This window comes from Balaenoptera physalus (assembly GCF_965194825.1).
Source record: "Balaenoptera physalus genome assembly, chromosome: 7".
In the NCBI taxonomy this organism is placed as follows: domain Eukaryota; kingdom Metazoa; phylum Chordata; class Mammalia; order Artiodactyla; family Balaenopteridae; genus Balaenoptera; species Balaenoptera physalus.
This window is the reverse complement of record NC_138886.1, coordinates 51,564,641-51,578,675: the sequence shown is the minus strand read 5'-3', so window position 1 is coordinate 51,578,675 and position 14,035 is coordinate 51,564,641. Positions and strand designations below refer to the sequence as shown.

Sequence of the window (14,035 nt, the reverse complement as noted above, 5' to 3'; positions counted from 1 at the left end):
TTTCAACAGGTCCTTTTATTTTATCTATATATCTTTCATTTATCTACCAGTCAATATGTATTACCTTTAATATTAAGCAAAGTATCCAAGCAAAAAAATATCTAGGACATCATAAAATAAAAATATAGAAATGCTAAACTGTCTTGTAAAGGAGGTCATGGATAGAAGACTCAGTGTAGACTGAAGTTGAATCAGAAAATGGTACGGCAGAAAGGGACACTGGGAGGCATTTATCTAGTCTAACTCCTCATTTCACAGATTAAGAAACCATCTAATCTCCCTAGTTCACCTTTCTGACTATAAGCACAGTCCTTAACAAAGGTTTCCAGAACCAAAAACTGAACTAGTGCTTCTTCTTTCTCCACTGATTAAAACAGCCTACACCAAGTACAACTGTGGACAAATATCATCACTGCAGTACTTAACTTCTGAGCAAAGGGTACCCCAGGACTAGAGCACAGCCTGATAGCCACTGTGGTATTTGGAAACAAGAGGATTATTGTAGAGTGTGATTTCCTCTCATTCCATAGGCAACTGAGGAATTTACCTTTCCTAATGTCGAGCTGGTGCCTGTCTTACCCTTTGCTCACAAAGAAACATCCTTGTCTGGCAAGTGTACATTCTCAGCACCCCTAGAGCAGGGTTGCTGGGGTCCTAGAATCTGCCAAGTTGGTGCCTAAACATTATCTGGGTCCTGTCTCTTGTGCTGCAAAGGTCTTTGGTGGCCCTTTCTATTTCCCTGGCCCACTTCACACCTTGGCTATTCTAAGTAGTTCCTCTTTCTCAAATCAAAAACCCCAAACCCACCACTCTTATTCTCAACGAATACTTTCTTCTTTATTTAGGAGGTATAGTCAGGCCATAAGTCTTCAGCCCTCTCAAATATTCCTTTCTACCTCCAGGCACCTGAGTCTCTATCCTCCATCTCTTCCTTCCCTCCTCCCTGCTTGCTGCAAAGAAGGAGCCCCCCTCCCTCCAGCTCCTCAGCCAGCCCTATGGGTCCTGCGGTCCTGGCCTCTTCAGTTTTCCCTTCTCTTTCTGATCCCACTCCCTCCCTCTCCCTCTTTCCTTCCCTCCTCCCTCCCCACTGGGTCCCTGCCTTCTTTTCAATATGTCCAAGTTCTTTATCCCAACTCTGCTTCCTCCTCCCAGGCGGCATCCCTCTTTGCTCCTTCCTTTTCTGGTACATTTCTACACCTCGGTATCTACACCTGCACCTCTTCAGTCTATCGTTATATGTCACGAAGTATCAAGAGTAAGGATTTACAGTCGGAAGGCCTAGAGTACACACTCAGCTCTGCCAGTGACCATTTCCATGACCTCAAGTGAACAAGTCACTTAATTCCTCCAAGTCAGTTTCCTCCTCTGTAAAAAGAGGTTAATGATACCTGCTCCACCTCCCTCAACAGTTATGCTGTGAGGATCAAGCGAGATAATGCATGTGAAAGTGCTTTGTGAGCTTATAAAGCTCTTTAACACTTTAGTTATTCCTGTTACTACTCTCCCCTCAGTATCCTGACCCTGCATCATCAACAGAGACAGGGATGGTTATTCGTGACCTTCAGGCTGCTCACAGTGTTAACATACAATAACACAATGTCAGCACCTGTAGTTTCTACTGTGAATTATTAATTTGGTAATAATCATATTTAATTTAAAACAAGTATAGTTGACCCTTGAACAACGCGGGAGTTGGGGTGCCAACCCTCCACACAGTCAAAAATCTATAGTCGGCCCTCCATCCATGTCTGGCTTCCTCAGTATCCAGGGTTCCACATCCACAGATTCAACCAGCCACAGATCGTGTAGTACTGTAGTATTTACTACTGAAAAAAAATCTGTGCATAAGTGGACCCGCGCAGTTCAAACCCATGTGGTTCAAGGGTCAACTGCATATAAGCTATGGTTTTTTAATTATGTGAGCATGGACTTCTGGAAGACAACAGCAGTAGCCAACAATTACTGAGTACATACCAGGAGTCATGCACTTGTTCTAGAATACTTTACATCAACTATCACCTAGCACCACCACAGGAAAGGGCTTTATTATTATTTCCATTTTATTGATGGGGAAACTGAGGCAGAGCAGTACTGCCATGATTTGAACCCAGGCATCTACCTCTAGAGCCCATGCTCTTATCCATTGTCCTGCAGTTCCTTTAGTGACAAAGGGAGGTCTACAGTGGAGACAGAGAAACCAGTCAGGAGGCTATGGCTCTAGAGGGTTAGAGGCAAGAAGATGGACCTGACCAAGGACACCTGGACTCTTTTAAGAACACAAACAAAATTATTGAATTGCCAACTACCAATGTCGTTGAAGGCTTAGGGTCATCAGGCACTTCCATATTCTGCTAGTGGTAATATAAACTGGTACAACCTTTCGAGAAGGCAATTAGCAGAATGCATCAAACACTGAAGGATACATTCCCACACTGTGGCTGACTCAGCAATGCCATTCGCAGCAATCTGCCCTAGAGAGATAATCATGGATGTGCACAAAAGATGTTATTACAATGTTGTTTCTAAAACTAAATCACGAAAAACAAATAAATGTCCAACAAAAGGAAATGGGGTAGAGAAACCATTGCATACCCACATAAGTGAACACCATATAGTCATGTAAAATGATGCTTCAGGAAAAAAGGTATAAGCACATTGTCAAGGAAAAGAAGTATGTAAAAAAGCCTGTTGGTATGGGCTTTGGCATCTGACTGGTTCAAGTTCTGAGAAGGTTTACCAGCTATGTGAGCATGGGCAAGTTATTTAATTTTTCTGGGCTTCAATTTTCTTGTGTACAGATGGGGATAAGAAAGCACCAACCTCATAGAGTTGTGAGAATTAATAAATTAATGTATGTAAAGGGGTTGGTACAGAGCTGGTACAGAGCCTGGCATGGAGCAAGCATGTGATAAATGTTTCTCATTTGCAAAAATATAGCAAGTTAACACATACGACACACACACCCCATTACAAATATTTGTAAAAACAAATATTATAAATAATGCAGTAAAATTCTAATACTGGTTATCTCTGGAAGTGAAATAACACATTTTTTTCTTTTAAATTCCCTGTATTTTCTAAATTTTCTTTACTTGAATAAAGCCAGCAATATATTAGTACTTAAGTATCTTCATTTTTTCAAGTAGACTTAATAATAAATACTCCTTTCAATTTATTAAGTTTCTCTAGTATAATCCAGTCTATGCATCTTGTGTTTAAGGAAATGGGGTACTTTTATTGATTTAATCTGAAGAGTAATACATTTCTCCCTTTATTCTTCAAACAGCTTGCTCATATTTCATTACATAAAAGTCTTTTCTGCACTCATATATTTGAAGATTAAGAGCACTCTGAAGTGATTATTAGAGCATAAAAGGTAGAAGAAAAGAACAGATTAATGTCTCTTAAAAAGTAAAGTTAAAGAAGAAAAGCATGACAACTTCATGATAGTTATATGGAAAAAAGTATACCTTACCTAAGTATGTAAGGCCAGAAATTACTGCAATAAATATCTCAACTCCATGGACAATTTCCTAGTGTGGTCAAAAGACAGAAGTAATTCAATAGCTCCGCAGTCCATCCAGTACAGTGACAATCATTCTGAAAGAAAAAAAGAGTCTCATTGAGGGAAATGTGATGGGGCAATACTCCTTTCCAACAGGAGAGTGGGAATCAATTACTAGAGACAGCTATGCAGCTTATTATGGTTAAGTCATTCTCCGGTTGGGGGTGGAAGGTGCAGGCCAGAATAAAAAAGAACCTGGGATATCATGCAAACGTGAGTCTCCTTTGCTTTAGGTAAAAGTTAGTCATTAGCTCTAGGGTATCTCACCACCAGTTCAAAGAAAAGGGCTGGTTCCTCACATCCTTTCACCTTCACTTCCATTACTGCTCTCCATGTATCCATCAATATGTACATAAGTCAGCTCATGAATACCATCAATTTTTATATTTGGTATCTTTGTCATTTCAGAATCAGACAAGCCCATAAGAAATACATGGCCTTTCTCTGAAAACTAGCTCCACTGAGGATTTTCTTTGTGAGTGGCAGTTCCCCTGGATTAAAACTTTGGGATTGTTTTCACGTCAGCCTTCTCCATCATTGCCCATTCCAACATCAGTCCACTGCCACTTTCCCTTGAATGTCCGTCCTACTGCTCTCTACTTTTTTTTTCACTCCTATGTCTCCACTAGTACCAAATTCTCTGGTACCCCCACCTGTGTACAACAGCAGCCTCTAACCTGGCCTCTCTCTGCAGAACACTACCCATCCAATTGCTTTCATTCCATTACCTTGGTAACCTTGGATAGTCCCCTATCTCCTGGGTCTCAGTTTTCTTAACTGTAAAATCAAGAACTGATTTCAATGTTCTCCATCCTCATTGCGCTTTGAAGTCAGATGTGTTGAAGCCTGGCCCAGTCACTCTAAAAATTCAGACAAATTATATTTCCTCAGAGCTCATTTATTATACATAAAATGCGAGTGATATCATCTACCTCTAAGGTTGCTGTAAGAATAAGAACTATAAGATCTTGCACCTGACATACAGCATGTACACCAAATATCAGTCATTCCCACCCCACCATACAGGATACCTCCAACTCTGAAGTTCTTTGCTCTTCTCATCTCCAAATCTAGCATTCTCCTATATCCATATCCACAGTGGTAATACATTTCTCTTCCATTAAATGTAAACACCTTTGCTGACTTTCAGGCTCTTCCATAATCTGGCTCTACTTTATCTTATCTTCCTCCGGCTTCCAACAAACACCTTCTGTCTTAGTCAGGTACGTCCTATTATGTTCCAAAGAACACATACTCCTACACCCTGATTTTGCAACTATCATTCCCCGTGCAAGATACAGCTTTTCTTATCCCCTCTGTCAAGGCCTATCTCGAGTTCACAGACTCAGCGATCCCACCTTCCAGATAATTTAACTCTCACACAGTGTCTCAATGGTACTGGCCATTTTTTCGAGTTAACTGAGCTTAGCTCTCCAGCTGGAAAGCGACTATTCTGATTATTTTAAGTTAGTTTGTCATTTTGGCACGGACTACATCAAAGTTTTTACAAACCTGGTATTTTTTGCATCAGCTCTACAAATGCTCTTTGAAATTTATAAGCCTTTGTGCCTTGACCCATGATTCCGTTGTTAACTCCACTATTTTTGTTTGTGTGGAGAGGCTCACACAAGGAGCTTATTAAATCATCAATAAGTAGACCATTCATAGACAGCCCAGGGGCCTTCTCCTAGAGCGAGAGATGACTTCTAAGTATCTCCAATGTCTGTAGATTTTGAGTCAAAGCCAACACATTCTAATTCCAAAAACCACTTTATGACCAAACTCCAAGCAGCAGCAGGAATGACTCACAGTAAGGAAAGACTGGCTGCTAGACTTTTACCTAAAAAAAGATGACGGTTGAACCACTGGGACTAAATAAAGTTTCTAAGGGGAGTTAGTAGAAGACACAGTGAAGGTTCAGGGAGATGGAGGAAGAAGAACCAATGAAGGAGACAGAGTGGTTACAGAGGCAGGAGGATAACCTGGGGGTGGAGGGTGGGGGTGGAGAGGCACATCAACCCAAAGAAAGATAAGGGGCTTCAAGCGCTGTGGATGGGAACTAACAAGATGTCACTGGATATAACGATTAGTAAGGAGGTCACTGGTGACCCCTGAGGACAATTTTCCATAGGGCTGGCCCAGAATGTGGACTGCAGGGGATTGAAAAGAAGCCAGGAGGGCAAATGGAGACAAGCAGAGGCTTTCCTGTTAAGAATTGTGGTTATCAAGCCAAAGGGTTTATGCTGGTCATTCTCTACCCTGAAGTTACTTACCAGTCTGATAAAAACTCTCACTATTATTCCCTTGCTCCTTGCCTTTCCATATGCACAGAGCTTGACTACTGAAAATAATTTAATGGAAACCCTTCCAACCTCTCTCTCCTGACACCACCCTTGTGTGCCTGGTTTTGGTTCTCTAAGAGACCTTGCGGAACCATTCAACAGCTATATGCTATCAAGTCTGAACATCTAAATTACATTTTCCTGCTGTAGGTAAATAACAGTTATTTATTTAACAAAGAAAAAGAAAATAGACACTGAAATGTATCTGATCAACAGAGCAAAAATCCAGATTCAGGTCAGATACCATATTACTACCTTTGGGTAACCTACATAATAGATCTGAATTGTCAAAAGATAACTTTAAATGCTTTTTCTTCCTTCAAAGTAGTGCTTGTTCTTTACCAAAAGTTTATAACAATCCAATATGAATAAAGAAAAAAATTATAAGCATCATTAGCATTTTTGACTTTTCCTTCTACTTTGGTATGCTTGCATCACACGTTCATAGACATAATAAACAAATGTGTAAGCATATGTAATTTTTACTAAAAGTGAATTCTAGGCATTATTTGTAACCTACTTTTCCCATTTATTTTTATTTTGATGGAAGTGTTGTGTCACTTATTAGCCTTCTATGCCTTTATTTTTAATGAATGTACAATAATCAATTTTAATAAACCCCCCTGAAGCATTTAAGTCACTTCCAATTTTTGATTATGCAGATAAAGCTGAGATGGATATCCTCAAACACACCATTAAGTATTTGCTAGGGATAAAGTCATGGGTCAAACATATGAAAAAAATATGCATTTGATATTGTTGACAGCTTGTCCTAAAGGATGTTTCACCCAATTTGTGCTCTAGTGGCATATGAGTGGTATATAAGTGGTACACTTCTCCATATTCCCTCTAAAACTGGGTGGTATTAATTTTTAAATTATCCTATCTTATAGATTCCAAAAGTTCACTTTTATTAGCATATCTCTGAGGTTGAACATTTTTTTACTTTTCTGCACTTATTGTATATGCCCTTTGTTTTTCTGCTACAGTGTTCATATTATTCATTTGTAGCATCTCTTCATCTATGAAGGATATTATTAACTTGGTACCCTAATAATGCAAAGAAGATGGTATACTAATTGGGAACCTTTGGCTATCAGGAACAAAACCAACCAATTCCAGCCTATTAGAGCCAGAAAGGATCTCTACCACAACGATACAGAGGCATCCTTATATAAGGATACTATGTATGAACTTTGACATGTGTTGCAAATAGTTCCAATTTTTAATTTTATCTCTAAAATGGAAATACCACTACTTCACTGGTCTACTTTGAGGATTAAAGAAAATACAGGTAAAGTCATGAATGGAAGTAATTATTGTTAAAGCAAGCAAAAACTCAAAAAACAAACAAAAAATGCTGTTTCTTACTAAGTACTTACTAAGGTGCCTTATTCTTTTGATCCTTACAATGAGCCCATTAGGCAGGTGTTATCACTCCTCTTTTACAGATGAGATGTAATAGGCATGCATAGTTAGTAAAATAACAATTAGATTTTTATTTTACAAATGAGCTCTGCATTGATCCTAAAAAAGGCTTGGTAACAGAATTATTCTCAGCTGTGTTTTTAGTAACATCTCTTTCTTAAAAGTCACCCCGGGGACTACTCCAGCCCTTGCACCAACAGTAAACCAGGTTACTAGCTTCTGCACCATCTATTCTTTTAAATTTCACATTAGTGACCTCTCTTCTTCTCCCTCCTCTATGATGTGCCTTTACTATTAAGTGCCATTCTGGCAACAAGATGCACATTTCTGTTTAGGAACCAAGGTCACTTCATCAGTCACTATTAACTGAACCCCGTGACAGACACTTTAGTTTCTAACATTCCAAATACCCTTAAAGGTGCTTCAGCTGCTTATATGTAGTGATGTCTGTAGTAACAGCATACACCCGAACCTATGCTTTTGTCAGGGGTGAAGCAGCACTGTGCTGTATAAATATTTTATGCACAGCTTGTACTGAAATTCTAGATGAAGAGGCATTCACAGTTCCTACGTAATATGCTGATTGCCCAAGACCACATATTTTTTATTAATGTTTTGTGCAAGCTTTGCCATCTTCTATAACATTCCCCTTGATTTAATCCTAAATATATACTTCCAAAATGTTTTTATTTTTTAATACATTAGTTGTGCTGTGGCCAAGGCAGCATCCAAAACAATGGCAAAAGGAAAGTAGCTGATCATTGAAACTGGATGCACTCACAATTAGTCTAGTCGCTGAGAATTCTGAGGGCAAAAGTGCATGTATGTGAGCCAGGTAGGTAAGTTTCTTGGCAGGAATATTAGCAGACCTAAATTATCCACTTCCAGAAAAGGGAAAAGGAAATCTTTCCCCCATACTTTCATAAATTCAATAAGATTTATAGAAATGCTTAAGAATTTGAAGGCTACTCTTCTGGAGTAAGCAGGTTTACAAACTGGCTTTGGAAACATCCAAACAACAAATGCCTCAAACTCCTGCCAGTCAGGGGCAGGTACAGCCACCCATAAATCAGCAGCCACGAGGAAGAGAAGGTGATGCCTCAAAGCGGGGCTCTGCCCGCAGGCGACCGCTGCTGGGTGACCGCACAGGGGGCAGAGCCCTGCACACCGCCTGCTGCAGCCAGCGCTTGGAGAGTTTCTGGCTAGGAGGCTTCCTCGATGTTTTCTCTCTGGACTCTCCCCTTCCACGTGGGGAGAGGGCTCTGGCTTCCCTGCTTCAGGGAGGCTGCGGTTGGGCTTCCTTAAGGAGGAAAGGGTTTGAGAAGAGAGAAACACCCTCCCACCCCCACCCCCCTTCATACTAAGAGGAGATTCTTAGAGGAGAGTGAGTGTGAGACTCAGAGCAGCTGAAGGCCATACCTGTTCCCTGGCAGCACCCCCCAGATGTGTGCCAGAGCCCCAAGAGAAAGGCCAGATGCTGAGCTTGGTCTCCTGGTTGTGACAAAGCATCCTCCCCAGCCTCAAACATGGCCCAGAAGCAGCAGGGACCGGTGTGAACAGATGACCCAGGGCACTTTCCTGCCCTCGTGACATGTAGTCAGAGTCTGGAAGCTTGGCATGACCCCCTGGGAGAGTGGTGTAGGAAAGAGATCCAAGCCTGACCAAGGTTACTTTCCTGCTACCCCAGGGGAGCAGAAGCTTACGGTCAAAACTAATTTGATTCAGGAAAACGCACTATTTCTTGCACTCCTGAGTTTGTGGACTAACAGTCATTCCCAATTCAAATTAACCACTGAGCGAACAAATGAAGGAAGAAGGGTTAAGATCTAGTAACCTACATATTTTTCTGACAAAATTAGTTTCACTTCATTGGCTTCTATCAGTGGGTCAGAATGTCATTCCGAATAAAGAAAGCTTTTAGAGCAGAGATTCATGAGGCTTTTGCGTCATGTAGGCATTTCCCCAGGAACACCCAGCCTCACTCATCACCACTGCTATTTAAAGGGTCTGCACTAACAGAGACAGGGGTCTCCGGAGGCATCTGAGGCTGATAGCCACAAGGCCTCATGGAGTGGAGTCACTTTGGAAAATTCACCACAATTCATGACCCTGATTCAGTCTGGCCCAAAGTTTTTCAGGTCTAACAGCCAGATTTTCTTGGAGCCAAAGATGATTACTCCCCCAGAGTGGGGCTAATGCATAAACACACAGCAGCAGGTTAATGGTATATGCATGGGGGATGGCTTTTGTCCCCTCTATGCAAACTACTCCCTTCTTCGGAATTTTCTGAGCCAGCCACAGGGTCAGAGGTGGCCCTCCCATGCCGCCTCTCAGCGCACACACATCTCGCCCACCATGGCTCACTGGACCACTTAAAGACCTCAGATCCAGGCTGGGCAAATCTGTCCTCCTCTGGGGCTTAGAAATGGGGGCTGAGGAGCGGCCAGCCAGGCTCTGGATGCAGGTGCACCTCGGAACAGCTCCGCAGACAGAGCTGGTCTGCAGCAGAAAGGTGCAGATAAAGCTGAGGGCAGCAGGGCCAACACACCCAGTCTTTCCAATTCCTTGTGCTTTCCCGTTTTTGATTCTAGGTTGTCTCTGAGGATCCTGGATTCTCTGGAGTACTTCACTATCCTGACAAAATGCTCCTTAAGTTGGTTTTATTCCTTGCAGTCAAAGACTCCCAACTGTGGGCTTCCCTGGTGGCGCAGTGGTTGAGAATCTGCCTGCCAATGCAGGGGACACGGGTTCGAGCCCTGGTCTGGGAAGATCCCACACGCCGCGGAGCAACTGGGCCCGTGAGCCACAACTACTGAGCCTGTGCGTCTGGAGCCTGTGCTCCGCAACAAGAGAGGCCACGATAGCGAGAGGCCCGCGCACCGTGATGAAGAGTGGCCCCCGCTTGCCGCAACTAGAGAAAGCCCTCGCACAGAAACGAAGACCCAACACAGCCAAAAATAAATAAATAAATAAACTACATTCCTTTAAAAAAAAAAAAGATTCCCAACTGAATACCATTCTTTCCCTGTTACCATGTTATCAAGCTAATAACGGGGTGTGCTGGGTGAGCGCTGAATCAGACCAGAGGGAAGTAGACCCGGGGTGGGGTGTGGAGCGGGGAAGGACTCCCCCCCCCGGACTATGTACAGAACAGTCCAGGCCCTCAACTAGAAACAGCTCCCCACTGACTAGACTCTCTCATCCCTCCATTTCTGTGTGCCTCCCTGCCAAACTTTGCCTCACTGAAACCCATTCTCCTAGGCTTGCAGGCTGAATACCCTACCTGAATATATTAAAAAATACATATCCAAACCTGTGTATAGTCAATTTCTCCTCCTACTTTCAGCTGCAGACATTTTATTAAATCAAGACATAATAGTAAAACTCCGAGAGTTATGAATGTGCTCTGCTCTCAGTGCCCACCCCTTGCATTTTAAGATATCAAGCCTATGCAAGCCCAAGTAGCTTGGGTCAACATTTCAAATAAAAGTTAAATATGACACATAGGTAGGAGAAAACGGTTGTCAGAATATTATGTTTTCTGACAGAGAACCGGTAGGGTCTGGAATAATTTCTCCCATAAACATGCAAGCACAAGTTCTTGAAATGGTAAAGAATGGTCCTACTTGGCAATGGGTATTTTATTTTCAATCGTCACCCTTGATTTTTCCTTAAGAACTTGCATCGCTGTTGTGACAATGTATAAATCTAGCTGTTTATGGATGCATTTTTTTAATCAACAATGAGATATACTCAAACTGTGATACAATCCAAGGGAAAAAAATAAAATAGATATGTATATTAAAATTTTTAAATATTGTATAGAGGGCTCAAGCAAAACGCTTTTCTCTTTTAGGATTAATCAATCAGAAATGAAATATCTGACTAACTGCTATCCATGTAAACTATATCGCTAATATACGTAATTGTTTACCCTCCATTGTTTGGCACAGGCCAAAAAAACCCCAAAAAGTTACACTTGAGAGACTGCATATGGAATAAGGAGCATTCAGTCATCCAAAGCAACTTCCTTACTTGGTATCTAGATACATAAAGTAGGAAGAATATTTCCACTTAAAGCAAAGAAAGCAAAAGTTTGATTTTTTTTTTTTTTAAATGATCAGATCAGAAAGTGATTTCCTCTCTGATGGGGTTACCACTTGGCTCAGTTCTGCCCTTTCAACAGTAAGCCCCAGGATGGAAAGCTCTATACCCTCTAGCACTTCTCTCTCGTCTTTTAGTTCTCTGTGGAGGAAGGGACCACATCTGGGGGTGACCTGGGGATGAGGTGGCAGCAAGTCCCCCCTTGCTGGGACTCTGAGCAAGGGAAGGGTGTGTGCACAGGTAGCCATCAGCAGTCTGCTCTTAGTCAGCTGCTCTGAAGGATGCCATATTATCTTCAGTGTGCCCTTAACCCCAAGGTTTAAATGTGAATCATCTTTACTTTCCTGGAAAATTATAAGAGAAGGTACCATCTTAACAAACCAAACACCTACGCCTCTTGCCTAAAACGAGCGGTTCTCAAATGTTAGCATAAATGGCAATCCCTTTGGGGGCTTATTAAAGTATAGATTGCTGGCTCCACCTCAGAGTTTCTGATTCAGTAGGTCTGGAGCGGGACAGCCGCTGCTGAAACGGGGGGTAACAATTTGAGAACCACTGCGTTAAACAAACAGAAGTGAGTTGGAAGGGGACACAAGCTCTTTAGGAGATGATACAACCATGTACAATATCAACAGTTGTTTACCAAGCACCTTACCTTAGATACAGGGAATACAATACTTTACAAGAAAAACAAAGTCCTTCCTCCCCTTCTCCCGACATGCCTGAAGTAAAACGGCTGTTCCAGGAAGAAGCACCAAGTTTAGCAGGAAGCTTTCTATTTCTCAAACACAAACTGCATGCCCTATGAGCCAACGCACAGCTCCCAAAATGAAATGGAATATCAACTCTCTCATCAAAGAACCAGAGCAAATGGATGAGACTGAGATTACAACTAGAAGATGTTAAGTACCAATGAAGTATGAGGAACATCCTAACGGCACACACGACTCGGGTGAGGACTGAATGCAAGAGACCTCGTGGAAAGCCACCTTCGTGCCTGGCATAGCACAGGCAGCCCAAGTACTAGTTCCCCTTCCATCTCCTGACCTACCTTCTCTCTGTACCTTGAAAAGTCAGGTTCTGAGGGCCCGCTAAGGTCATCTATGCTGGGGCCGCTAGGGAGGCTGCCCCACTGCTTCCTGCCTGAGGTGCATCACCTCAGCAACCCCAAGCATTTAAACTATACAAACAATTATGGAAAGACTACATGAAGCCAGTGGTTCTCAAACTTTATAGAGTGCATCGCAAGTATGAGGAGGGCCTTTTAAAAACACGAAATGCAGGACTCCCACCTCCAGGAATTAATTCATGAGGTTTGGGGTAAACCCTAAAAATTTAAGTATCTAACAAGCTCTCAGATGATGCGAACGATGCTGGTTCAGGATCATACTTTGAGAACCATTTGTTAAGCTTATTCCTTGCTATTAACTAGAATACTATCTTACCCAACTAATTTATTATATAAAAACAGAAGTCTCTTCTTACATAAAGGACTAAGAATATAGATTCTGTCATCAATCATGTGACATCTCAGGCAAGTACTGTAGTAACTCGTGCTTTAACTTTCCATATGTAAATTGAGACTACCTACATCCATAGTATTGTAAATCTGATTGAAAGTTATTAATATGTAATTTTAAAGATGTTACCAAGTATCAGCTGTTGCCTTGTCTTTTATAATACTGTTGACTGCTTTAACTGAAATAGTTTGTAACATTTAAGACAAGTATCTGATATCCCACATTCACCAGAGAAGACAGGAGAAATCTTTATCCGTGAAAAAAGATAAAGCCTAGCAAATGTGAGCCTTCTCAAAATTCAGAATACTCTGATAAGATGCTTTTGATTCTTCCTCATGAAAAAGAAAATTTTTTTTTCAACCAAGTTCCACTATGTGTATAATGACAGAGCAAATATACACAGGTTTCAAATTTTTAAAATATATATGCTTAAAAAACGAGAGTACAGGGCTTCCCTGGTGGCGCAGTGGTTGAGAATCTGCCTGCCAATGCACGGGACACGGGTTCGAGCCCTGGTCTGGGAAGATCCCACATGCCACGGAGCAACTGGGCCCGTGAGCCACAATTACTGAGCCTGCGCGTCTGAAGCCTGTGCTCCGCAACAAGAGAGGCCGCGATGGTGAGAGGCCCGCGCACCGCGATGAAGAGTGGTCCCCACTTGCCGCAACTAGAGAAAGCCCTCACACAGAAACGAAGACTCAACACAGTCATAAATAAATAAATAAAAAAGAACGTGAATTTCTTTAAAAAAAAAAAAGAGAGTACATTCAATAAAGAATTACAAAATATAAAGGCTTCCTCCTGTCAAGAAAAGGATGGTACAGGTGTTCATTTCAATACTAACAATCACATAAATGCCAGACTGCAATCTTGGGAGGAAAGCGCAGGAATCGAGGCCCATTTCCCCAGAGTGACCCAGTCAACTGGGTCAGGCAGTAGAGTACGCCAAGGAAATGTTCTCTCAAACCTCATTAATTATCAGAGCCCAGGCTCTGGTATTTCAGCACAGACAGCTGGCGCCCTGCCCACTCACCCTCCTGCTGCTCCTTAGCCTTTACGGGATGTTACAGGCATAG

General features: G+C 41.9%; 1 protein-coding gene across 11 annotated transcripts in view; it reads right to left on the bottom strand.

Annotated features, from left to right (window-relative positions):
• KANK1 (KN motif and ankyrin repeat domains 1) overlaps positions 1–14,035 on the bottom strand; it is a 193,263-nt gene that overhangs the window by 120,424 nt on the left and 58,804 nt on the right. For 7 of the 11 annotated variants that reach the window (XM_082470841.1, XM_082470852.1, XM_082470851.1 and 4 more), the window contains exon 2: positions 3,476–3,600. The exons of the other annotated variants lie outside the window; for them this stretch is intronic. The gene's annotated coding sequence lies outside the window, so the exon portion shown is untranslated. The remainder of the gene's footprint in view (positions 1–3,475; positions 3,601–14,035) is intronic. 11 annotated transcript variants of the gene reach the window in all.